Source organism: Struthio camelus, chromosome 1 (assembly GCF_040807025.1).
Source record: "Struthio camelus isolate bStrCam1 chromosome 1, bStrCam1.hap1, whole genome shotgun sequence".
In the NCBI taxonomy this organism is placed as follows: domain Eukaryota; kingdom Metazoa; phylum Chordata; class Aves; order Struthioniformes; family Struthionidae; genus Struthio; species Struthio camelus.
In genome coordinates this window covers 195,671,220-195,698,053 of record NC_090942.1, presented here as the reverse complement: position 1 = coordinate 195,698,053, position 26,834 = coordinate 195,671,220, and the positions used below count along the sequence as shown (strand labels likewise).

At 41.6% G+C, this 26,834-nt stretch overlaps 1 protein-coding gene across 1 annotated transcript in view; it reads right to left on the bottom strand.

Moving 5' to 3' along the window:
- TRPC4 (transient receptor potential cation channel subfamily C member 4) overlaps positions 1 to 26,290 on the bottom strand; it is a 155,851-nt gene extending 129,561 nt beyond the window's left edge. The window contains exon 1 of the mRNA XM_009686443.2: positions 25,617 to 26,290. The gene's annotated coding sequence lies outside the window, so the exon portion shown is untranslated. The remainder of the gene's footprint in view (positions 1 to 25,616) is intronic.
- Positions 26,291 to 26,834: the final 544 nt, after the last annotated feature.

Genomic DNA, 26,834 nt, shown 5'->3' with positions numbered 1-26,834 from the left:
GCAAATTCTATTTGAAATGCAAACAATATAGCCTATTACAAGGAACTAAATCTGCATTCAGTGCATCCAACTTTTACCTCTCTAAAAAAATTTTTAGGGAATTTTTAACTTAAAGATTACATTAATACTTTTTTTTCATTCATTTCTTCCTGCATTATTAAAAGTAAAGGAATCTTTTGCCATGCACATGAATGAACTGTAAGCTCCTGTTTCAGAAAGACAAATATGTAGTTCCAGAGGAATGGCTCATTCCCCCTTCATGTCCATTCAAAAGGACCAAAAGATATAGATATTGTAAGACTGATTAAGACAACTGCTGAATACAGACCCACATTACAGAACTATAAATACACACATATATAGTTACAATTCTTATTGCATCAGGGTGAAGTCTGATCGTGATTATGTAACATGTGCTTAGGAGAGGCTTTTTAGAAGGGGAACAAAAGACATCAGAACAGCTGTACCTCTGTTCATTTACCTGGTGAGCAAAGCTTTGGGCTGGAATTCAAGATACTGTTTGGCAAGATTGGGTGAGTCACCTCACCCAGTGACTCACTTGGAGAATAAGGATTGTGAAATTGATTTACCAGGGGACAAGTGCTGCATATAGAAGAGGTATTATTCTCATTCCTTTTGGGGGAATAATGTCCAATATCGTCCTTCCGTAATTTAATGAAGAAATTGTGGATTGACCTGATTCAAAACTCGAAGTGAAGTCAACATTCACAGGTTAGAATGGGTTTAGGAGGAAGCCATTGGACCTACTTGTATGTATGTGACCACTGCACATAGGCATACTGAACTAGCACAACAGCTCTGTTTTTATCCAATTTAAAAATATTTTAAAGGCTCAAGAGATAATATCTACTAAAATTGAGTCTCCATTGACCTCTCAGCCTGCCTGCAGAAGACTTACGCACGTGGCAGTAATTATCTTAAATGTGTCAATTTCTTGAAAATGTATTTGTTCACTATTTACTCTCTTTGAATTATTTATTTCAACTTCTGAGAGTAAAGAAAAACTTTCTAATTGTAAGTATAGTGAAGGAAAGGGTGAGGAGTCACCATCATTGAATGTATTTTAAGAATGGTTTAGACAGATAAACGTCTGTCATTAGTAACACAGATAGAGTTGCAGGCATGCTTTTTGTAAATATACTTCTTGTGGTTAGAGGGTATGCAACTGTATGGACATCTACCTACAATAAACATGATAAAATGAACATAGGAATGTCTGTGGAGAACTGGTTTTAAATCTACTGTCTCTGAGAATTCAGGACAATAAAACTCCATTACACAAAATTTTCATGGAAATTAAGCTGAAATGAGGCCATAATCTAAGCTCAAACAAAATTCAAATTAACCTTTGAACAAATAATAGTGATGAAACACCCACTTCTGCAAAAAAAGATATCTCATCTGGTTACAACAATTTCCTCTTATTAAATGCAATTAAAATAGTGTTAGCAATCTTGGTGGTTATTAGGTCAGATGAGAAATAGGAAAGTGGGAAATTAAACATATACTTTTTTTCTTTCCTTTGTATCATAAACTACTTTCCAAGTGTTCACATTTGCTGCTATTTTCTGCTAGATAACTGCAGTGCCAAAGAACTTCCACTTAGTTCACAGACTCCTAGTAGTAGTAAAGAAGCAGGAATCTTTGGATAAATACCATGGGAATAATTTTTGAAGGCTATCATCTGGCACTCACTGTTCCACAATCAGATACTTCAAATGTAAAAATAGATGTTGACACAATTGCAGATATTTAAATGTTTGTTTGTTCATTTGTTCTGTTCCCTACAATGCAGGTAGTTGCTTTTTCCTCATCCTTGTTGTATAGCAGCTGATGTTCTCTATCGCTTTGCCAGCAAAGACCAATTTTAGTTGAAGTCATCAAAGTCTGAAACTTCTGTGGACAGTTTGATATTACTGTTCATGCTCACATGAGGACACCTACTGTGACTTAGAAAAAAATGAGTGGGGCACCCATTTTATAGAACAATAATTTATCCTTCAGTGACTTAAGTAACTGCTGTGCTACTGTCTGTATGTATGTATATTTCGTTGTATTTGTACACGCTACAGCACCTTGAGGTAATCAGACAAAAAGGGCTTTAAAATATGTGGTTACTTCATCTTTGCAGGTGCACTGAGCTCTTTGAAATTACAGATCAACTGCTCTTATCTCATGAAACATTTAACCAACTTTTACAGATTAAGTTAAAATGTCCAGAGAGAAACTGAAAGTCAGAGTTACTGAAAGCTGCGTACCTTGATGCAAGAAAAATGCCTTTTTTTAATAAAAATTGTTAATAAAAGGAAGCTCTGCAAAAAATTAATCTCTTCTCTAAGACTATTTGGGTGTTATCAAATGCAGAGGACAATACCTTTCTTAAGTAATTATTTATAAAAAATTTCATTGGCATTTGTAGGTGTGTGCAAGGACTTCCTATCACCCATATGAACAGTATGGATGTGATTATTTCCAAATATAGCTGTGTATCTTTTTAATCTTGCTATCACTACTTGTTATTTTTTCTGTATATTTAAACTGATCTTGGGTTGAATGGTCCAGCAATTCTGTATTTAAGTAATCCTTTCATGTTATTTTCTCTGGTTACAAATAATAAGCAATGTATTGTTTCTAAAAGCTCCCCTCTCGGTTATACTATGACACTTATTTTGACATTGAAAGTATTCTTCTCTCTTAAGTAAAAGTGGAATACCATTTACTGGATATGAATTGCAGAACTGATACCACCTACATACTACTGTGTTTCTATTACACAGTTCACTGCTATAAGTCTAGTACAGTCTCTGGTTTGTAAGCATTTTTTGGCAATATTTTTGATCTATGTTGTTTCTTAGTTCGTAACTCTTTCTACTACACATTAAAAGCACTAGGACCATTTAATTACTCTTCTCTTAGGTATTTTTCTCGTTATAGTCAGCTAAGTGAAAGGTACAGCTATACTCATTTGCAATTTGTATGTCCCACTATAAAGTATAATCTTTTTTTTTCCCAAGACAATAATTATTAGTTACACCTCATAAATGCATAGCCTGATGATGAGAATGAAGTACAGCCTCATCTCCCTTAGCGCAAGCACTCCATTTCAGAAGGCTGCACCAATACCGTGTTCTCCCATTGCTATGACTCCTATTGCTTTGTCCTGCCATCTTCCACTTCAAGTGATAGAGTTAACATTTATGATGAGTATAAACAGTTATTTGGCAGCTGCAACATACAGATGCCGTGCTTGGGAATATATTTCCAATAGTGCTGCCTGTCTTTGGGGTTTGCTCCTCCATTAGCCATACTTCTGGCTCTGCTGACAGAGCACAGAAGTGTATCTAGGCCAGCTGATAGGATTGCTGTCTTCTCCTGGATGCTGCTAGTCTATGACTCACTCTCAGTTCTCAAGATAATACATTTATGTTAACTCTCAAACACAAGATAATCATTTCTGTTGGTAATTACTTCTAAAATGTATGTATAAATACTTTTCATGATGATCACCCTTAAAATGGCAATATGCTTAGTTTTTATTATACTTCAATGAATAATTAAAAATTTGGATGTCTATTTTGGTCTTCATCTTTGTAGAACTAAATAAAATCTAGCCAATGCGTGACTGATCCCTGTCATGTTGTCATTATTGTTAATAATAACCATGCCATTAGGAAATGTGATTCTTCAAAGTAAACAACATCTGCTTTGGACCATGGCGGAGAAATATAATGACATCAAGGAGAAAAGGGAGAAACTGGTTAATCAGAAATAAGATCTCTTGATTGTAAAAACACTAAGAACTAATGTGAGGAGAGCTATTTATGAACTAATAGCACAAATTCAGTGGGTCAAGCATTAGATTAGCCCAAGCCTCAGCAGAGCCCTAGCCGGAGTATGTAGCTGTCATCATAATAGAATGATGAATTTAAATAAATGATCACAAGGATTTTAAACAATGAAGTAGCAATAGCCTTTTCAAGGAACTTGCATTCACCAAAGGAGAAAGCAGAGAACCAGGCATTAAGACTTATCCAGGGAAACCAAGACTTCATAAAATAACCTTGGATGCATCAGTTGCACAAACAGAGACATTCTGAATTGCCTGTTTGGATCAGGGAAGACATCACATTAACTTACAAGAATTTAATCCACGGTATGAATGGCCCACATTATCTTCTGTCCACAAAGCTGAAGAGCGCAATATTAGCTCTTACTCTAATGTACACTACAAGAAAAAAGTGGTACTGGATTTTTAACATACTGGGCCACAGTGCAGAGCTACTTATCTTGCCTACTCCTAAAATTGCCAAGAAAAGGAAGGTGGGCAAGGTATATCCTACTGTCATTTCGGCATCGCGGCACAGTGAAAAAAGCAGTGACAAAGGCATCAACGTGAAGGAGAAAGAACAAAATCTGGCAACTCTGTTCTGCTTTGCATTCTTTTAGTTTAATTTCCCCCATTATGATTTGCTGTCGAGTTGTCCAGTTCCAGTGAGCTGCTTTTATTCCAATATTGTTATGAATCACAGTGGGATTTCAAGAGTTCGGATAGTGATAACTAAAAGGCTGAAATTACACTGTGATGACTGGTAAGAAATAGGCTCATTCGGTAGTCTAACCATGACAATAGTAAGTATTAGGCTATCTGATTAAAGGGCAATTGCAGTAAACACAGAGGCCCATGAGGATCAGAGAAACCTCAGTAACTCGACCATTGTCCAGGTGGGTTTGAGGAGGAGGAGCTGCGAAAGAAAACTCTTTCTCTACAGAGCCATGCAAACTAGAGGGGGTTGTGTCTACAGAATTGTAGACTTCTTATGTAATGCAGAGTGAAGATAATGCTGAGATTGTGTAAAACTTCTTATGAGATGTTCTAAGAGCATTTGGGGGACGTAAAAAAACATTATGAAATGTTTAGGGGAAGGATGAAAGCGGGGAAAGGGAAAGATCAAGGTGGATTGGGGAAGGACAAACATAGGAAAATAAAGGGAGAAAGGGATAAAAGGGACTGGTCAAATTTAAACAAGTTGATGGTTATTACATTTGTCTGACTGAGCCCTGTGCTTGATCACTACAGTCTGTCCTATCTTCTCATTAAACCCTATTTCTAACTATCTCCTGTGTGGGAGTGCTCTGTGTTCTGAGTGTGGGTGTGAATGCTACTGAACTTCAACCTGGATTAGCAGGTGAGCAGCATGAGAGGTCTGAGTATCAGCTATTGCACTGGGACCATAAGCTTCAGGGTCTCGTAGGTCCAAGTGACAGCAACTGGGGGAGACCAGGGAATACAGTCCAGCTGCTGGATACAGTGAGTGCCTAAGGCCAGCCACTGGAGGCAGCCATGCACAGAGGAGGAACAGGATCAGGCTTTTGCTACTGTTCATGTTTGTGTGAGTGCTGGGTGTTTTTGCAGGGCTGCCAAAGGCACTGCGTTCTGCCTGTGTTGATCTGCGGTGCCAACCATGTTCGCAGTGTGTGTGTGTGTGTGTGTTTTCACAAGTGTCTCTCAGGAATACATGCTCAGCGTGGCTATGGGCTGGACCTGGGGACATATTAACTGTGGCCTGGCATCTGTTGGGTTGAGACCGGAGGAATCCCGCTGGGTCCCGTAACCAGAGTTGGCCATTTGTAACAGTAAAAATTATCTATCACTGATACCCAAGAGAGAAAACTCTTGGAGATGCGTTGTCAAACAGCATGACCTCTGTCAGTAAGAAAAAGACACTGATCACTACTGGGGTCAAGTCAGTATTTAAATCACATATTAAAACACATCAAAACCAGAATAAGTTTTGCAATGCAGGAGATGAGAAAAGAACCCTGCAACACAACACAAAATGAAAAGCTTAAAGGCTATTTTCAAATCATACAGCAATTACTGGAGTTACTGACTTCATGGAATATATGGTTACAAGATTATCATCCCTAATGTTATGCCACAGATACGCATAATAGAATCATATTATTTTCGTATTGTTTGTAATTAAAAATTGGATTATAAGGCTGGATGGTTTAGACAGACAACGTAACATTTCCAAGGTATTCCTCAGTGTTTGAAAATAGTTCAGCCACAGGCTTCCTGTGTGGCTTTGGCCTTCCTCGCCTTCCCTGTACTTTGGCTGTTCACATGTAATAATAAAGATGGTGTAACAGAACTGATAACCCTTTTGGATGTGCAAGGTTGTCAAACAATAGTCTGATGAAAATCAGAACCTCTCTAGCACGTAGCTGGATTAAGCTTCAGTCAATGCCAACAGAGGAAGAGCTTGACTATGAATGCGTCTCAACAGCACTGCAATATCAATTCTAAAATTTCCAGGTATATGCAAAAGAAATGGGACTGAATGATGACTCCTTTACTCTCAAAGAGCAAATTAGAAAAACAAACAAACACTGGTTTGTTTTATTAAAGGTTCTCTGGTTTATTTTCCTTGGATTACTTGAAGGGAAAAACTTATGTTAAAATTACACTTCAAGTCTGAGGAAAAAGGGGGATTTTAACTTTGTGATACACATAATTAGAGTGTAAAACACGGAAAAGAACTGTGAATTCTGAATGTCTCCATGGGTAGTCTCCTTGTTCTCATTCTCGGTATTAAATCAGTTAGTAAATTCCTATTTTCTTAAATTATGCAATTGCTCAGGCCTCACTGAGATGTGTTTTTGATAAACTCAAAATGACAAGTTCAGCTGGGAAGAGAATCATTAGAGTGAAAAAAACAGTGAAAGCCCAAGTGAATAATAAAAGTTCTTATACAATTTACCTTAGATGCATATGTTTCAATGAGTAACAAGCAGAATTTTAACACTTGCATAGGAGTTAAAACAGCTGATTACTGGTACTGGCAAACACTTCCAGAAGATGATGATTCAGGTTTTACAAAGCTGTTTGATCTTCATTCCAAAGAGAAGAATGAAAGTTATGCTCCCAGCACTTACATAGTCTTCCATAAACAAAATAGCAGTTATTTTATAAATCTTCCTTCCTTGTCTAAGCTTAAATGAGTTATGACCAGTTACATTCCCACATGTCTCAGCTACCTCAACCAACTTGGGTACAGGAAAAAGAAAAATATAGTATTTTGTAACTCTTGCTTTATTCCTGAAGGAGTTATGAAACATGAGACAAAGTAAAGAATTTGGATTTATGGTTTCCAAAATATGAGAAGATTTTTTTTCTGTTTAATATGTCCATTTTCTGTCAAACAGAATTTGCTTCACTCATACTAATGGAAATGTATGTGTGTCTTTGGGTTCAGAGTGACAAAGGACTGAACACACATTTCTGGTCTCCTCATCTCAAAAGTGAGCTAATAGTACTGGAAAGCACTCAGAAAAGGGCAACAAGTTGCTTAAACTTACAGAACAGCTTCCAAAAGTGGAATGACTAAGTTAGAAATCTTCAGTCTATAAAAGAATGACGGATGGAAGGTTTAATATAAGTCTGTGTAATTACGGGTGGTAAGAAGAGGACAGATGAGAATTAATTCTTGACTGTCTCTTCAGGTACTAGATCTAGGAGCTATCAAATGAAGGCAGCAGGAGCCAGTTCAAGACAAATAGGAACTGGTGAGTCTTCATTCAGTGACTTGTGGAAATCATTGCTGCAGGATTTTGCAGTTCCTAAAAGTACAGATGGGTTACACAAAAGACTGGATGAGTTTATGAAAGAAAAATCCAGTGAGGATTACCAAACACATAGAAACCATATCTGGTCAAGGAAGAGCCTGAGCTTGAAGCAGTTGGAGGCTGGAAGACTACTAAGAGAAATCATTGTATATACTTCCTCTATTACTGTACACTAACCTAGAAATATGTTTTTGACCAACTTTCAGACATAAACTACTAGGTTTGAAGGGATTTGGTCAGATATTGTAAAGCTGTGACTACAGCAAAGTTAGTTGAAAAACTTATATCACCTTAAACATGCATAATTTTCTTGATTTCAGGAAATAAGTTATATCTCTCAAGTTTTAACCCACCATAGCTTACTGTTCATTGTGGGTGAGTTTGCAAACAGTGAGTTTGCAGTGTTGCCAAAGCATGGAGATTTGCATACCATACACCTGAAAAATCAACACTTCCCTACAAAGAAATAGCAACAAAATTTTAACAGCACTTTGAAAAATGCAAAATACTAAGAACAGTTAACACTTGAAACAGGACACTTTCATTGTGAAAGTGAAAGCAAAAGGAAGGCTAGTGGAAATGTTGGCCTGCCACTGAATGGGGCAGGGACCCTGGTGACAAAGGACACAGAAAAGGTTGAGGTACTGAATGCTTTCTTTACCTCCATCTTTAATGCTAAGACTGTCCTTCAGAAATCCCAGGTGTCAGAGACCAGAGAAAAATATGGATAAAGCAAGACCTTCCCTGCGTGGAAGAGGATTGGGTTAGGGATTACTTAAGCAAATTGGACATAAATAAGTCCATGGGCCCTGAGGGCATGCACCAACAAGTGCTAAGGGAGCTGGCAGACATCATTGTTAGGCCACTCTCAATCATCTTTGAAAGATCATGGAGATCAGGACAGGTGCCCCAGGACTGGAAGAAAACAAATGTCACTCCTGTCTTCAGAAAGGCCAAGAACAAGGAGCTGGGGAACTACAGGCCACTCAGCCTCACCTTCATCCCTGGAAAGGTGATGAAATAGCATCGACCTCAGTAAGGCTTTTGAGGCTGTCTTCCATAACATCCTCATAAGCAAGCTGATGAAGTATGGGCTAGATGAGCAGAAACTGAGAGGTACTGAAAACAGTACCTCTGCTCATGGCAGAGCTCAGAGGGTTATGATCAGTGGTGTAAAGTCTAGTTGGAGGCCTGTAGCTAGCAGTGTACCCCAATGGTCAATACTGGGTCGACCAATACTGAGTTAGTCTCAGCAAGTTTACTGATGATACACAACTGGGGGGAGTGGTTGATACACCAGAGGGCTGTGCTGCCATTCAGAAGGACCTGGAGAGGGTGGAGAGCTGGGCAGAGAGGAACCTCCTGAAGTTCAACAGAGGCAAGTGCAGGGTCCTGCACCTAAGGAGGAATAACCCCATGCACCAGGACAGGCTGGGGGCTGACCTTCTGGAAAGCAGCTCTGCAGAGAGGTACGCAGGGGTCCTGGTGGACAACAAGTTGAGCATGAGCCGGCAATGTGCCCTGGTGGGAAAGGAAGCTAAAGGTCTCCTGGGGTGCATGAGGCAGAGTGTTGCCAGCAGGTGGAGGGAGGTGATCCTGCCCCTCTCCTCAGCCCTGGGGAGGCCTCACCTGGAGTGCGGTGTCCAGGGCTGGCCTCCCCAGTACAAGAGAGCCATGGAACTACTGGAGAGAGTCCAGTGAGGGGCTATAAGGATGATGAGGGGACTGGAGCATCTCTCCTATGAGAAGAGGCTGTGAGAGCTGGGCCTGTTGAGCCTGGAGAAGGGAAGACTGAGAGTGGATCTCATCAATGCTTTTCAGCATGTGAAGGGAGGGTGTCGAGAGGATGGAGCCAGACTCTTCTCGGTGGTGCCCAGCAACAGGACGAGAGGCAATGGGCACCAACTGAAACACAGAAAGATCTGTCTGAATCTAATAAAGAACTTCTTTATGGTGAGGGTGACTGAGCACTGGAACAGGATGCCCAGAGATATTGTGGCTATTCCAACCTTGGAGATATTCAAAAGCCATCTGGACAAAGCCCTGGGCTACTTGCTCTAGGTGACCCTTCTTCAGCAGAGAGACGGTCCTAGATGATCTCTAGAGGTCCTTTCCAACCTCAACCATTCTGTAATTCTATGAATTGATTTTATTTGAAAAATACTTATTTCCTTTGCCTAGCTTCATCTATCTGCTGAAGAGAAACCCATTCATTTTAAGAGATTGCTAACTCCTCTTTTGTTTGGAGTTGCTCGTGCTTCACTGCCAAGACTCTGGGTAGAGCTTAGTCTATTTTGCTTCTTATTCAACATCTAGAGAGTATTTTGAGAATTAAAGACCATTTGGATTTTTGTATCACTCAAATGTATAATTCATTTCGTTCTCAACAACTGTCAAGACTGTTGCAGTTCAACAGTTATATCCAAGATACTATAAAGCTGACTTGTGTAAATTGGTGTCACTCAGATAACGTTATTTAAGGCTCCAGTGATTTCATCAGCATTTGTTTTCTCTGTGCTTACCCAGGAAAGTTTAAGTACATTCTCATATACCCTTTAATTTTTTTTCACACAAAATCTCGAAGATGATCTATGGCAAAATGTTCCATACCCAACTCCCAACACTTTGATAAGGCAGTTTGTCCCACTGTTTGTGCTCTCTTTCAATCTTGATTCCTCCTAAAATATTGAAGGCGTTAGGACTACTCAGTGGAAAAGGTATGTCACACAAAGTCAGTGGCAAAAGAAACTGACTTAGCTGGGTAGGAGGTCACTCACAGTGCATTGAATAAATCTTTGCAGAACTGAGTTTAAAGGAACTACAAATTACTTGAAGAACCTAGAATTTCCATTTAAATGTGCCAGATACCATAGTACAGGGAGCCATGAAGGCACGCACATCTGTAAGTGAAACAACATTACTGCTACTTTACAAATGCAGTTCAGAAGCTCAGGTTACTGCACATCCTGAAAACTACTATTTCTCAAATTACTACTACTCATTGCACTGTCATCTACACTAGTGAATGACAGAGATACTTCTTTTCTTAATTTTTTGGTTCACTGTGCTCTGCCTCTACTATACTATTCAATCTTTGAATCTTCTGCTTCAAGCCACTGCTTCCCTATCCAACAAACAATGGTTTTATCTACTCTAAAAACCTCTTCAAAATCTCTTCTGTATTTATCTTTTCACAGAATCATAGAATCATAGAATCATAGAATGGCCAAGTTTGGAAGGGACCTCTGGAGATCATCTAGTTCAACCCCCCTGCACAAACAGGCTCCTCTAGAGCATATTTCCCAGGATCGCATCCAGGCAGGTTTTGAATATCTCCAGGGAAGGGGACTCCACTACCTTTCTGCAGACAACCTGGTCCAGTGCTCTGTCACCCTCACAGTCAAGAAGTTTTTCCTAATGATCAGATGGAACTGCCTCTGTTTCAGTTGGTGCCCATTGCCTCTTGTCCTGTTGCTGGGCACCACTGAGAAGAGTCTGGCTCCATCCTCTCGACACCCTCCCTTCACATGCTGAAAAGCATTGATGAGATCCACTCTCAGTCTTCCCTTCTCCAGGCTCAACAGGCCCAGCTCTCACAGCCTCTTCTCATAGGAGAGATGCTCCAGTCCCTTCATCATCCTTATAGCCCCTCACTGGACTCTCTCCAGTAGTTCCATGGCTCTCCTGTACTGGGGAGCCCAGAACTGGACACAGGACTCCAGGTGAGGCCTCCCCAGGGCTGAGGAGAGGGGCAGGATCACCTCCCTCCACCTGCTGGCAACACTCTGCCTCATGCACCCCAGGAGACCTTTAGCTTCCTTTCCCACCAGGGCACATTGCTGGCTCATGTTTAACTTGTTGTCCACCAGCACTCCCAGGTCCTTCTCTGCAGAGCTGCTTTCCAGCAAGTGTCAACCCCCAGCCTGTCCTGGTGCATGGGATTATTCCTCCCTAGGTGCAGCACCTTGCACTTGCCTTTGTTGAACTTCAGGAGGTTCCTCTCCGCCCACCTCTCCACCCTCTCCAGGTCCCTCTGAACTGCAGCACAGCCTTCTGGTGTGTCAGCCTCTCCCTCCAGTTTAGTATCATCAGTAAACTTGCTGAGGGTGCACTCTGTCCCTTCCTCCAGGTCATTGATGAATACATTGAACAAGACTGGACCCAGGACTGACCCCTGGGGGACACTGCTAGCTACAGGCCTCCAACTAGACTCTATGCCATTCACCACAACCCTCGGAGCTCTGCCATCCAGCCAGGTCTCGATCCACCTCACTGTCCACTCATACAGCCCACACTTCCTGAGCTTGCCTATGAGGATGTGGTGGGAGACAGTGTCAAAAGCCTTGCTGACGTCCAGGGAGACAACATCCACTGCTCTCCCCTCCTCTACCCAGCCAGTCATTCCATCACAGAAGGCTCTCCAACTGCTCAAGCATGATTTCCCTTTGGTGAATCCATGCTGACTACTCCTGATCACCTTCTTGTCCTCCACATGCTTCGTGATGACCTCCAGGAGGAGCTGTTCCATCAGCTTTCCAGGGATGGTGGTGAGGCTGACAGGCCTGTAGTTCCCTGGCTCCTCTTCATTGATCTTTTAGAAGACTGGGGTGACATTGGCTTTCTTCCAGTCCTCAGGCACCTCTCCTGATCTCCAGGACCTTTCCAAGATGATGGAGAGTGGCCTAGCAACAACATCCGCCAGCTCCCTCAGCACTCCTGGGTGCATCCCATCAGGGCCCATGGATTTGGGAATGTCAAGTTTTCCTGCTGTGCTTCCTCCTATACTGTGTTTTGTGTTTAAACAGTCTCTTCATCTTTTGGAATTGTACAGTTGTTAAACCTTCTTTTAAAATGGTCTTAATTGCTACTGCTTTCTGTTCTGTTCTCTAATCCATTTTACACCTTTAATCCTGTAGCAACTTGCTTCCATTTTTCTTTTTTGTATTTAATAAAAAGTTCCAAAAATATTTTGAAAATGTCCTCTTCTGTTTTTACAGTAACATAGGGCATTTGGAGGTGCTTATATCTATTTCTTTTAGTTCAGTCATGTTTCTTACAGATAACAAATCCCAGAAGTGCAAAGGAGAGAAATGGGATAGGTGAGGATTGCACTTGTCACTCTTTTTGCAAGTCTAGCCCTCTGATTAGGAGCAGAATTCATTGTCAGCAATCTAGAGATATTAAGCTAGGGTTACCTGGTTTTCTTGACACACCATGGGCCTTTCAGAGGTTGTTTCAGCCTCTGGGATGTTTGAAGATGATGACTGCCCCTGAAGAGGGGTATTCTGCTTCTTTCCATTCGCAGTAAAGGTTTTGATAGCTGAAGGACAGCGAGTGAGTGCCGTTCCCCCCTGGTCTGTCTGTGTTCCCACACTAGGACGGAGCTCACATCTTTTCCTCAATATGACAGAGTAAAATAATCACAATGATTAAAAATAGAGTATATGATTATAAGCAATAAGGAGATGAACTGTATAATAATAAAGTAAATATACACCGTGAAGATATGTCTGTACAAACTGACTACCCAATGAAGAAAAGAGCCTGCTTTATGGACCTCATGAAAAATGGGTCTGCATTTTATCTATGCTATTCAGAAAAGCTGCTTTTGACTTCTCTTGAACTAGCAGTTCTATTTTATCTATAGCTTTTGGCTATCATCTCTGCTTATAACCTGGCAGCCCAAGCCAAATTTTACATTTTATTCATTTTTTTCTTGGTATTAGCATTTACTCTTTTTTGATTTGAGAAGTTGCCAGTTCTGGTGCATGAGTTATTAGCTAGCATTCAAAGGTACCTGATAGGTTATCTATTAATGCTAGAAATTAATGATAAATGAATTAGAGTCTCTTCTGTGCCACAGTTTCCAAAACTTTGAAATATATATATTTGTAAGGACATGAGCTCAAGATCTGAAAACTGATTGCTAAGGATCAGTTTGTGATGAACTCGAACATGGTTATACAGAGTCAAAGAGATGAGCTGTTTTTGTCTCCTCTGTTCCCTTATACAGTCATTCTGTGCAACTACACTATAGGCCCAGGCAAAAAACAGGCATATTCAGTGTTTTATAGGCAGGTGAATATGGAAAGGATCATGAGCTTTAAGAAAAGAAAATGGACTATTGGTTATGCATTTCCTGTCCAAGAAAAAAAGGTGATTTATTGGATATTTCAAGTTTTTCTGAACCAATGGACAAGCATCATATTTAGGTACCGTGGCACAAGAGGCCTGAAACTGGGGGATCGGACGTCTTTTCGAGACTGACTGAGATAATATACACCGCATACTCAAAAATCCCCTTTTTCATTGTCTGTATTGCCTTCTTGTGTTGTCTTCCTGTAAAACTTCTTGCACCTGAGTTCAGAAGATTAGAAAATGGAAATGGTCAGCTACCAGGCAGAGGGGTGGGCCTAGATAATCTCAGAGGGTTATGATCAGTGGTGTAAAGTCTAGTTGGAGGCCTGTAGCTAGCGGTATACCACAGGGGTTAATACTTGTCCAACTTATTCATCGATGACCTGGATGAAGGCACAGAGTGCACCCTCAGCAAGTTTACTGATGATACACAACTGGGAGCAGTGCTTGATACACCAGAGGGCTGTGCTGCCATTCAGAGGGACCTGGAGAGGGTGGAGAGCTGGGTGGAGAGGAACCTCCTGAAGTTCAACAGAAGCAAGTGCAGGGTCCTGCACCTAAGGAGGAATAACCCCATGCACCAGGACAGGCTGGGGGCTGACCTTCTGGAAAGCAGCTCTGCAGAGAGGTACGCAGGGGTCCTGGTGGACAACAAGTTGAGCATGACCCAGCAATGTGCCCTGGTGGGAAAGGAAGCTAAAGGTCTCCTGGGGTGCATGAGGCAGAGTGTTGCCAGCAGGTGGAGGGAGGTGATCCTGCCCCTCTCCTCAGCCCTGGGGAGGCCTCACCTGGAGTGCGGTGTCCAGGGCTGGCCTCCCCAGTACAGGAGAGCCATGGAACTACTGGAGAGAGTCCAGTGAGGGGCTATAAGGATGATGAAGGGACTGGAGCATCTCTCCTATGAGAAGAGGCTGTGAGAGCTGGGCCTGTTGAGCCTGGAGAAGGGAAGACTGAGAGTGGATCTCATCAATGCTTTTCAGCATGTGAAGGGAGGGTGTCGAGAGGATGGAGCCAGACTCTTCTCAGTGGTGCCCAGCAACAGGATGAGAGGCAATGGGCAGAAACTGAAACAGAGGCAGTTCCATCTGATCATTAGGAAAAACTTCTTGACGGTGAGGGTGAGGTTGCTCAGAGAGGTAGTGGAGTCTCCATCCTAGGAGATGTCCAAAAGTCAGGAGAGGGACCCTGGAAACTGGTTCTAAGTGACCCTTCTTGAGCAGGGGGGTTGGGCTAGTTGTTCTCCAGAGGTCCCTTCCAACCTCAGCCATTCTGTGATTCTGTGAAATATGTATGTATGTATGTATGCATGCATGTGAATATGTCCTCTTTTTATGTGTGTATATATAGATATATCTATGTGTACATATATGTATGCACACAGAAGTATAAATATGTATAAACATTTTGTTGAAAAGTATAATTTTAGTATCAATAAGTCTGTAAATATTTCAGATTATAGATATAGATGATACTATTGCCTTTACAATTATGAAAATATAAATAGAGTTGTTTACATTTCCTATAAAACTTGATAATGGAATCTCCACATTGGAAATCAGTTCTATTACAGCGTTTTGAGCTATTACTCTGCAGTATTATTGCAATGTCATAAAGTGTGATGCAAAGCTGAGGAAACTACAAAAATCTTGATCATTCCTTCATAACTCAACTTTTAGTTGCGCACTTCACAAAATAATAAAACATTAAAAAAATGTTACCTTATATGCAATTAAATATTAATGTGATTTAATGGAAATGTGAATACAAGCTTGAACATATTGAAGAACACTAAACTTCTGATTATAAACACTATCCAAATAGTGACTGAAGACTTTTTTTTCTCTGAGCTATAGTCCTGAACTGGTGATCAGTTTTGTGGCAATGCTATCAAAACTTGTTCAGAATGGTTCCTGATTTTTTATTTTAGAAGAGTTTTGGTTTAAAATTCTAGATATGATAGCCTGCTTAATTTTCCTTCTTGCAGTTCATTTCCCAGCAACAAAAGGATACAGGAATTCCTATTTGCAAATGCAATGAGATTTTAGTCCTTGTCAACTGTATTAGTACACTTAAAATAGTCAAAAGATTCATTGCTTCTCTCCATCCAAAGATTCAATATAATAAAGTCTATGAACAGCAACAAGAAAGTGATTTATAGAGCCCTCCCAACATTACACAAGGTAGATGTGGGTGGTAACCATGGGCAGTAACAATGGTGGCAAACAGATGAATGTTTTAGGCCTATATATTTTTCTAAACTGGTAAATAACAACTAGATTTTGGATGGAATTTTCCACAATTTGTAATTGCATTGGCTGCTTTGGAGTGGAGAATGAAACTCAATATGTTTTCCATAAACTGTTAAATTATTGAAAAGAAATAATAAGCTCCCAAAGCATTATAATTCTCTTGCATCCAAGGGAGTAAATTTTCAAAAGGACATATTCCATCTGAACAAATGCATGTGTGACTGGCATATGACAAGAGAAGAGGCAATTGTTTCATTTTGTATTTTATGAAATTTTACATTAGGGTACTAGCATATCAGAAGACTTTGACTATTCATCAGCATCATCATTTTTAATTCATCTCTGATTTTCACATTTCTCTAAGCTTTTAGTTGCACTCTAAAAATAAATAAATAGTCAAATAAATTAAAAAGCAGACAGCCTGTGGGATTTTACGAACATTCGTTGCTGAAAGTGTGTTTGAATATGGCATCGTAGGCTATAAAATGGGTTTGTTAAATGACAGCTAACTGTATAATAAAAGCAGAAAGTAAAAGGAGTTAGACTCTTAGATTTCAATGATAAAGGAATGGAAAAAAAAATCAAATACAGAGCCATGTCTCTGTTAATCAAAGTCATACTCCCAAAGAAGAATGCAAACATGTATGGTAGAAGCACCTTTAACATAATTCCAGCTCATGTGAAATTTCTCAAGTGATGTTGGAGTCTGTACATGCTTTCGTGTAGTATTGGTATTTTTGTTTGTTATCACACACAAAATTTTCAACTGAACTTCCCAGTGATAACCCTTAAACCTGGATTCAGGCAAATGTTCACACTGAGGAAAGGCATAAGGGGAATGCTACAGCAGGAAGCATCAAAGCATCATTTGAAACACTGCTTTCAGTAGAACACCAAGACTTACTTAAGTTTAAATTCTTTCTTGAATCAAGGCTTTAATTACAAAGTACAGATAGTGTTCTCGTCTGCAAAATGAAGTGCGTCATGTGTTCACTATAAGGCTTTGTTACTATGGGCCATTTGGTTGTTTTATGGAACTTTTAATTTTAGTTTTTGTTTATAAACAAAGGATTCGAGGAAAGTATGAAAAAAGAGTAAGTAGACAGTTAGGCAAGAAAAAAACTAATGGAATGATTAAAATGATAAAAGCGTTATTTTTGCCCTACTACACTTTCTACCAAAATGTTTCCAGAGGACATGAAGCCATCAAAGATGTCTGTTAGCTAATTGCCAATAGGAATGTCACAGAGAACATGAGCATGAGCTGACTTTTTGAATGAGCTAATGTTTCTCACCAAAGTGATGTTTTTTGATGTCCTGCATTGATACGACTTCCTCAGAATTAAAATGCTATTGTTTTGTCCATTTGTTTTCAAATGTTATCTATTTCTTACCTCCTTAGAATCTCATTCATGCCCTCCCTACCTTTTCCCCAGTCAGCAAAACCTTGGTTTTAAGAGAAGCATGGTCATATATTAAGCCACTGAGGAGAATTCTTGCTCAGGAAATCTAGTTCAGCGCTGTGAAAAACTCACAATTTCTGGACTTAACATACCAAGCCAGTCAGTGGGAAATCTGAAATGAACAAAGGGCAAAGGCTGTATTTTGCACAAAGGCACACCAGCAAGAAGACATTGGTAAAACAATGTAGTGCTTCATTGGAGGGCTGGGCAAGGAAATAAATGGCCTCTTATGAGAGTAAGGTGCCTTTAACAAAAGACATGACAGAATGGATTGAAGGCATGCATCCAAATTCTACCGGCTATTTTTTGAATTAGAAAGATTTAAAAAGTTGATGCTGTCTGCAGTTAATCCAAAGGAGTTCTTCAGAGAGAAGAAAGCTCCTGACTTGGCCTAAAGGCAGCAGAGTCAGCTCCTAAACAGCGGTAGTTTTGAACAAGTAGGTGAAGAGGAAGCACTCGGGGGGTGAGTGAGAAATCCTCTTATTGTAACCCTTCCCTACAAATGCTTGTATGTGCTGTCAGTTAGTTCAGTAATCAGTGAGAGCTCGAGGGCTGGACTAGTGCCCAACTGCTGAAATGTAACCCAGCTCACTGAACATCCCCTGAACACAGTTGAACAGAGAAAGAGGAGAGATTTGAACCCTTGGTCAGCATGCTTGTATTGAGCATTGTGGAAGAAGTACATCCTCAAAAGAAAACAAAAAACAAACAAAAACCCCTCCAGAGTTACACGGAAGTTTAGTTATATATAAAGATACTGCAGCAATAAATACACTTTATCATCTGAAATCATTTCAATATTTGGTACAACTGGCTTTGGTGCATAAACAAATATGCTCAAAGTTAAGATCGCTATGTTAAACAACCATGAATAAAACATTTTTATGTAAGTGGGTAGACCAAAATAAGATTTTGCAATTACTCCATACTAAGCCTGATGTCTTTTAGAAGAAAAATCATAGAGCAGTTAGAGCACAGGACTTAGTACACATACCTATCTATGCCACCAGTTTGCAACATGACCTCAATGGCATGGGATCTAGTTTCCTAATCCGTTCAGAACAATGGGCATATCATATTCTTCATCTTAGCATTATGAAGCTTTATTAATCATTCTGTGGCACTATGTAGTACTTTAATTAAAGACATTTTCAAAATAAAAGGTGATATTCATTTTCACTAACCTAGGAATACAAAAAATTGTAATCAGAGGCTGGTTTAACATCCAAATTTTCCTTTATTTCAAATGGGAATAAATGTACACCCTGTAGAGGACATTAACCTCATTTAAGATAGGCCAGGTGAGTTAACCTACAAAGTCACCAGGTTCTTTCTACTGGCTATAAAGACTAGCTTTGACTCAGATAGCTAATTAAAGTATCTAAATGAATCCAAAGATTAGCAGTTATTGGTTGGCTTTTGAATGGCAACGTTGTAGCTAAGATGCATAATTAGAAAAACTATTCTACAAGCACCTTGGTTTTGCTTTTATGCACAGCAAAAGAATTCCTCTGCATGGTATCTACTGGATAGTTAAAGCCACCATAAAGAAAATACATATTTTTTAAACTGACAGTAGTAGTTTGCAGGTGCAACTGTAATATTAAACAAATCAAATTTGAAAAACAAGCTCACTATGCCAGCATAAACAAGTTAAAGGGATTGAATTTTGTTAGCTGACTGCAGCTCTAATCACTTTAAGTGACTACCATCAAAAACAAAAAGGAAACATCTCTCCCAATTTAAAATAAAATAGTGTCAGTATAAGTGAAATGCAAATGGGGTATTTTAGCTCTTTTCCAGTGGAACATAAGCAGGATGTATGCAGCAGTCAGCACTGAAGCTTAGCAGGAGGATTTATTTTGAAGTGTTTTGATAATAACAAACATTTCTGCATGAACAGAGATTAAAGCAACGATTTTGTCTCTGAAATATAATTTCCCTTGTAATTACGCATTCAGTACGTGAAGGTAAATTGTAGGAATAGCAAGGTCAGCACCATTTGTGCTCGCTTGCTCTTGCTCCCTAGAAGCAGAACGTGGGCACAGGAAGAGAGACGTCTTTCACTGATAGCAGGCAAGACACGGGCACTCAGGACAGTGGGTTCTTTTTCTACAAAGGGTCCAGTTGTCACTCCCATTTACCTTAGTACTGTTACAAGATATATTTCAGCTACCTAGTCCAACCACAAAATTTAAAAATATCTGAGAACAGGCAACAGGTTATTTGAATTAATTTAGCATGCTGCTCTTACCCGGTTCTGATTATAATGCCTACATTGGTACCATGGTCAACAGCACCTTGAGATAATTTGGAAGAAAACAAACCTCTGTTTTCTGTTCCATCTGAACGCAGATTTTATTTTCTTTTGATACCGTTAGGATAAGATTAATGTCACCTCATTTCAGTTTCATGAAATTTAGGTCCCTAGTCCAGCAGCAATCATCAACAATAAACACCTGCAGAAAGTGATTCTTCCCACTCTGTGTCAGGTGTACAAATTAGATGGACTAATTTGCCCAATGGGAATATCTGTATTTTTGTACTGACTACACAAGCAACACAGGAGGTTGGTTTAGAAGAGACAATCAAAATTGTGGTGGCTAGGTAAAATGAATCTGACCTTTGGTGCAAAAATCCCTTTTTAAATCTTTTCAGGATTTGTTAGCAAAAATGTTTTTGACAGAAATCACCTTATGCATATTTACTGGGAGTAATGTTGAATTAGACTCAACATGGCCCTATATCTTCTGCTACAATCCTATTGTCAGTTCCTGTAGTCAAAAAGTACGATGCCTGTTCCATTTTTAAAATGAAAATGCTAGCAGCAAATCAATGCACAAAATAAAATATTTATTGAGAACTAGAAACTAAACTTAAAGCATTTCTATTTTTAAAAAAGATTTAACGCTTAAATACAGATGATAATGATTTGGCACTATCTCTTCTAGTCCACTACATTCAGGTCTGCCACCAAACTTCTAATCTGCTAAAGACAATCTGTATGCTAGAGAATATTTCAGTTTTCATCTTCAAAAGACTATCTTCTAGCACTCTTCTCCTGATTTTAAACTGACACAGAAGTGAGACAGATAAAAGCTTGTTGATTAATCTGATGAACAGAGGTCTGCATTGGTTTTCCATGGTTTCCTAACTTCCTGTGATGTGAGTGAATGCCATGATTAAGTGACGGTTAAAGTGAGAAATTTGAATTCTCAGTCCATCTAGTAGAGAATCTACCATCAGGAAGATCCTTATTGTGCAAATGCCTGTGTCTCATAAGGAAAGATAAAGCTGTCAGGCCAGGCCGACTTCCCAGAGTACCTTATGGGTGGATGAAGGATTGTACTGTTCCTCCTCTTACACTTTATGGCTTAAGGTTAGTAAGCATCCCTGCTACCTTTGCAGCACAGAGGAAGCTGTTAGGCTTCTGGCAACTGCCCCCTCTCTGTGATGGACATGAGACCGGACACGTGGGCTGGAAAGTGACAAATGTTTTAGGTAGTTATTGCCACTCTGCCTAGGACTGTGTGATTTGAAGAATCCTGTTTAAGGAAATCAGATTGCAGACGTGGTTGCTGATAACATCCCAGAAGTGTATATCAAACAGGTAATTGGAAGTTTATGTTATTTACGGATTGTTTCAAAGTTGGCACAGTGGTTTGGTGTGTGTGCTTATTTTTTTTTTAATCTGCGCTTTAGCCTGATCATAGAGATCGTTTGTCCTTGATCTTACTACTGACCTTTACGCTTATTTCACTTTTATGCTTACCACCACAGCCCACTCTGCACAGTTGGGATTCAGCTAACCTATCTTACGTTAGGTTTCTCATCTTAGATGAGCTGGTCTTGCTGCAGTTAGCAAAGACAGACTGGCATCTCTAGAGGATGTGTGTTCTGCTCTAAAAAATGGGGAGCATGCTTTCCTCTCCGCTTGTGCCATTCTCTCTTCAGCAAAGGAAGAGGAAGAGACTACAGGCTCCACTCAGTAGCCAACATGTAGGTACTTCATGTCAATTCAGGCTCAAGGTCAGAGCATCAGACATAACCCCAGAAGGCTGGCCTATACGATACAAGACGTACAGGAGACTGGTGCCCTTCGGTAGCTGCAGTTGGCAGTCAAGGAAGATGCCTTAAGTCAACTGAAATGGCACGACACTTCTGCATGGGCAACTGAACTGCACCTTGCATGACCGGCCGGCACTAGGGGCCCCTGGTACTGGTTTTCGTGGTCTGTACGTGCTGAGGCAGGATTCAAAGAGCACAGAGGGGGCATTATCATAGGGCATGACCGCTCTCCAATCACCCAAGCACTGGTGATGCCTTCACCTTCTGGGGAATGGCTGCTTGATCCTCAGATGCTGGAGGCCCAGCTTTCCACAATATGTACAAATTATCACTTGAGTAATCTTATAATCTCTGGCCTAGGAAATCCAAATGAAAAAAAAAAAATCTTTCTCCGTCTATTGTTCCCCTCTATCCATTGCATAACATTTTAGATAACAGTATTACCATAATATCCAAATCGTTCATCTGATATTCACAGATATGTGAGAAGCTTTTCTGGTGAGTGTATCCAGCACAGGTTCAACGTTCAAGAAATTGCAGAAGCTGTCATAGACTTTAGAGGTTAAATTTGACTGCATCAAACCCTTAAACATTTGTAAAATTCAACAAAATTTAAGGAGCTTTTCCTGTCTCCCCTTCCACCCACAATCCACTGAAAATAGCTTAGCTGAAAAAAAGATAAATTTTATCCTATGTTCTTTGCAGTTCTTGTCTCACACCAGTCACTACCTAAATTAGGAATAAATGGCTGTAAAAAGTACTTTGAGAATTCAAATCCAGACAGAAGTTTGAAAAGATCAGCTCTAAGAAAAATGAAAATGATTTAGTATTGCAGGTGTATTTGTTACTTTCTGCGCAGCGCACTAAGAACCTTTAAATGCCTTCTAAACGTCACTGTGCAAAGCAATTGCCTCTTATTTCCAGGTGTTTGTATTCTACCAGTTTCAAATGACAGTCTGATAGAAATGTACCTATGAATAATTTCTGCCTGGATATCTGTTACGAAAAGAAGCTTAAATTTGCTCACCCCTTCTCTGTTTTCATTATATAAAACCATAATAATTAAAATGTATTTAAATAGGACAATTTATTCTACAACCAGTTGCAATGGACATGAGGATCCTGGTACCATTGATCCTGGTGTTAAACAGATGCTACACTATACTTAAAATCAGAGTAAGGGCAAGTGTCTGTCTTTCATCTGCCGCAGTGGATTCAGGGCTTCTACAACAGATCATTTCTGGAATACTGTTTGCGGACAGAAAACATGGTTACAGTAAGTTGATTTATAAACAAAGTTTTACCTTCAGCCTGCTTTCAATAATTTTTAAAAAAAATGCCTGATAAAGTGACCATCCTACAAACCAGCACAACTTAGATCTGAACGGAAAAGGTAATGGTAAATCTGATGCTCATAAAGTCTCTTAAGTGTTTGACTCTGAACAGAACAATGCAGTGACTGCTTCCTCTGTTCTTGTCTGCTTTTTCTTGAAATAGATTATAACAGAGACTTCTCTTCCTGCTGTATGTTGCCTTTCCATGTCTAGGACAACTCATGCTGACTTAGTCACCATTTTCAAAAAGAATTCAGTCTTTTTAGCACTGATTACCAGCATAGCCAATACAGCAGAGCAGGCAGAGATGCTGCACAGGATTTTCCCTGTTCGTTTTGCCACCTCACACCAGTGAATCATGTCCCAGAAAGAAGCTGACAGATTACACAGTGTCCTGGAATGGAGATAGATCGCAGATGCCTGGAGGAACAGCCATGCTCTTTTTTACTTGTCACCTAAGTGAGACACTATACACATGTACCCAAAGGTGAGAAGGGATTACCTTGCTAGCTTTCTCTACATTCATCTTTCAATAAATATTTGATGGGTTGTTCATACTAAAGTAATGCAAATTCGCTTTCATCAAGAGTGGAGCCATAATGCTCAGGACATAATATTTTCAGAAGGCATATTCAACAAGATAAGCAAAATCGTACCCGATTTGGAGTGACCTCAGCTGACTTTAATTTCATGTAGCTGTATTTGGCTCTAAATAAGATGAGATAAGAAGAAATTGAATTTCTCTCTGGAGCTATTTTAAGGGCAATGACTACTATATATAGTGTCAGAATAAGTGACTGAAGTTAAATTTAAACAACAGACATATTTATGTTTTGCTTTTTCCAAAGATAGTCTTATCTGCTCTGAAGCCTGAACAGCAGAAGAAAAACATGAAAAACTATAGTAAGGAACCTAATTCTTCTGCAAGTAGAAAGAAGCTTTTTCACTGCAGAAGGAAAGGAAAAACAAACTGTGCTAGGAGAGTTTCAGCTGTTCCTCTTTGAAAGGACAAAGCCTAATCCTGAGCCTTGCCTGAAGAAAGGGTGTAAATTCAGATTGCCATTCTATGACAGTTCTATAGCAGTCTCACTCCAGTGTTTGGCTTCTCTACCTGTACAGAAAAATCTTCATAATTTGAATGAGGTTAAGTTATGGAAAATTTGGATATTTTGCACAGATAACTTTGTTAGTCTATCCAGGTCTGCGCCTTGGAGAAACTAATGTAAATACACAAATATCCTGTCATTGCAGTATGATTAGATTTAAAATAGACCGGATTTAAATGTGCCCTACAGTTATTAAATTTAGTGTGTAGGTCTTACAGTAAACTATTTCCCATTCTGTATTTCTTTCACTGACGAAAACATTGTGTAATCTCTATTTCATCACCTTTCATTCATTTTTGAGGAGTACCCACTCTCCGCAAGGAAGGCACAGACTGGAAAAGTGGTTTATTTACTTCCACCTAAAAGGTGTCTTAGGATTGAAAGAACCATCTCATTTATGAGGCGTGCTTAGAGAACTATAAATTGTGGTTGCCATGCTAACAGGGAATCACTCAGTGTATTCCAGTAAAATAAAACTATGTAAATTAATTTCCTTCTGAAAAAAGGAGGGGGGGGGAAATATTAAGTTAATAATGCTGCAGGTCTTTCCCATTGCAGGAAATTTTATTAGAATTCTGCCCCTTTGTAATGTATATTTCCTGTCAGCGCTTAAGGTTCCTGAACATCAACTGCTGCTTCTTAACAAGATTGTGGCAACTGTCCCATCACCAAAATACTCTGGATCTTGCAAATGCAAATCCCATGCACAGGTGAAATCCCTCCTGCCGGTTTATTTTCCCCTAGGAGTCATTTTACAGCTCTTTTCATCACCCTTTTCTCACATCGGCCTCACATTTCTCCTGCCTCCAGGTCCCCTCCAGAGGCCTCGGCAGCGCCAAGGTTTCCGGGCAGGATCTGAGCGTTTGCGGGACCGAGCCGCGGCCGGGTCCGGACGCGCAAAGCCCCGCGCGGGCGCGGAGCACGGAAAGTTGCGACCGCTATGGTGTCCTGCGCAAGTCGGGGACGCGGCAGGGCAGCGACCGCCGGCAGCGGGCTGGCGCCCCTCCGCCTCCCCTCGCTCCGCACCGCGATGGGGAAGCGCGGGCTTCCGCGGGTGCGGATCCCCAACCTCCGTGTGCGTGAAGTGCAAACTCCCGGTGCCGGGGCGGTCACAGGGCGGCCCCCAACCATCACCCGGGACAAACTGTCCTTTGCCTAGGGGGCAAATCTCGAAAACGGAACTTTCCCAGCAGCCGGCGGAGCGGGGGCCGCTCGGCGCAGCGCTCCCCTCCGCCCTGCGGAGCGCTCCCCTCCGCCGTGCGCGCCCCCCTGCCCGCCGCCCCGGCGCTCCGTTGTCCTGCAGGTGTCACACTTCACCCGCAGTCACCGAGGGATGCCGCTTCCCACGGCAGCCGCTGAGAGAGGAAAACAAAAACAACAAGAAAACAAACAAAAAAACCCCTCAAAAGATTTATTATGTCAAAAGGAAAGAACGGGATCCTAATGTTCCCCTAGGCTACAATCAGGAAGGTACCCAGTGTCTTAGTCGCTCTATACTTGCGGCGGCACAAAAGTTAGCTCATACCGTCCTAGGGACTTCTTTGCAGAGGGACGAGAAGGGAGTCAAAGAGTCAGAAGGAAAACATATCACAGTTGAGGAGAACTTACTTGGTTTAGGTGCATGCGTTGACAGCTGGCATCTTCCTTCAAAAGGTAGTAACAGGTCACATTTTCCCTTGGAAGAACCCCTTTCAATCCCTTTTGTAAAATTAAATCCTTTTAAAAGATGTTTGCTTTATTTCACCGGCGGTCGTCCATCTCAGCCACTTTCCCCCCTTTTTACTTTATTTTCTTCATCGTTGCCACACGCGCGGACACGCTGTCGGGGACACACGCACGAGTCAGAGGGTCTCCATCGCCCCCACCCGCGGGAGCCGCGCCGGCCGCCTTGCCCCGGTGCTACAGACGAGCGGCAAATTCTCCCCCGGCTGCTTAGAGTGGCATCGCCTTGTTCCCTCGGGGAAGCTCATGCTGGCTGTAAAAAGTAACAGCTCCTGCCGATGCGATGTTTCCCGCTGGAGCACAGGCTGCTGCAGGGCATGGATACGAGAGGAACGGCCCGGCAGTCATGGCAAAAAGAGTACAAATGGGCACAAAATCAGGGGGTTCCCTCCCAGGCGACCCGCTCCCCGCTCCGGCTAGCGGCAATGTCTGCCGCGGAGGAGCCGCGTCCCGCCGCCGATGCCCGAAGCTGCGCGGTCGCGCCGTCTCCGCCGCAGCGCGCGCTGCCCTGGCTGCCCCGCTGCTGCGCGGCCGCGCCGCTCCCGCGCAGGAAGCCGCCTGCCCGGCAGCGCCCCCCTGCGGCCGCGCCGCGCACTGCCGGCCCTTCCGCGCAGGGCTGCGCGCCCCTCCGCCCGCTCTGCCTCGGCGCGGTGCTCCCGCCCTTCGTTGTTCGCCGGGATATCGTCCCGCGGGTGGAGCGCGGAGCGAGCAAACAACCGCCTAGAGAGGGAGTGAGGCTTCACTCCTGGGGGGGGGGGGGGGGAGAACAGCCACCGCAAGGGACCGGTTAAATATATAAATATACAACGATCGACTCCAAAGAAACTTTGCAAAGACACCTATGCAGCCGGCAAAGGTCTGTAGCGCCCAGCGCAAACGCAGTCGGGGGCCGTTTGAGTCTGTCCTGAGACAGTCCCGCGCGGTGCGCGCCGGGCTCGGACCGCAGCTTTGCGCTCCGCCGCCCTCGCCCTCCTCCTTTGCGCGCAGCGGCGGCGCAGAGCCTCTGGCCCAGAGCCGTGCTGGCCTCCGCTCCTGCCGGCGCAGCCGAGCCGTGACTCAGGTCGCTATGCCCCGGTCCGGGCGGCCCTGGAGGTCCTCGGGTGC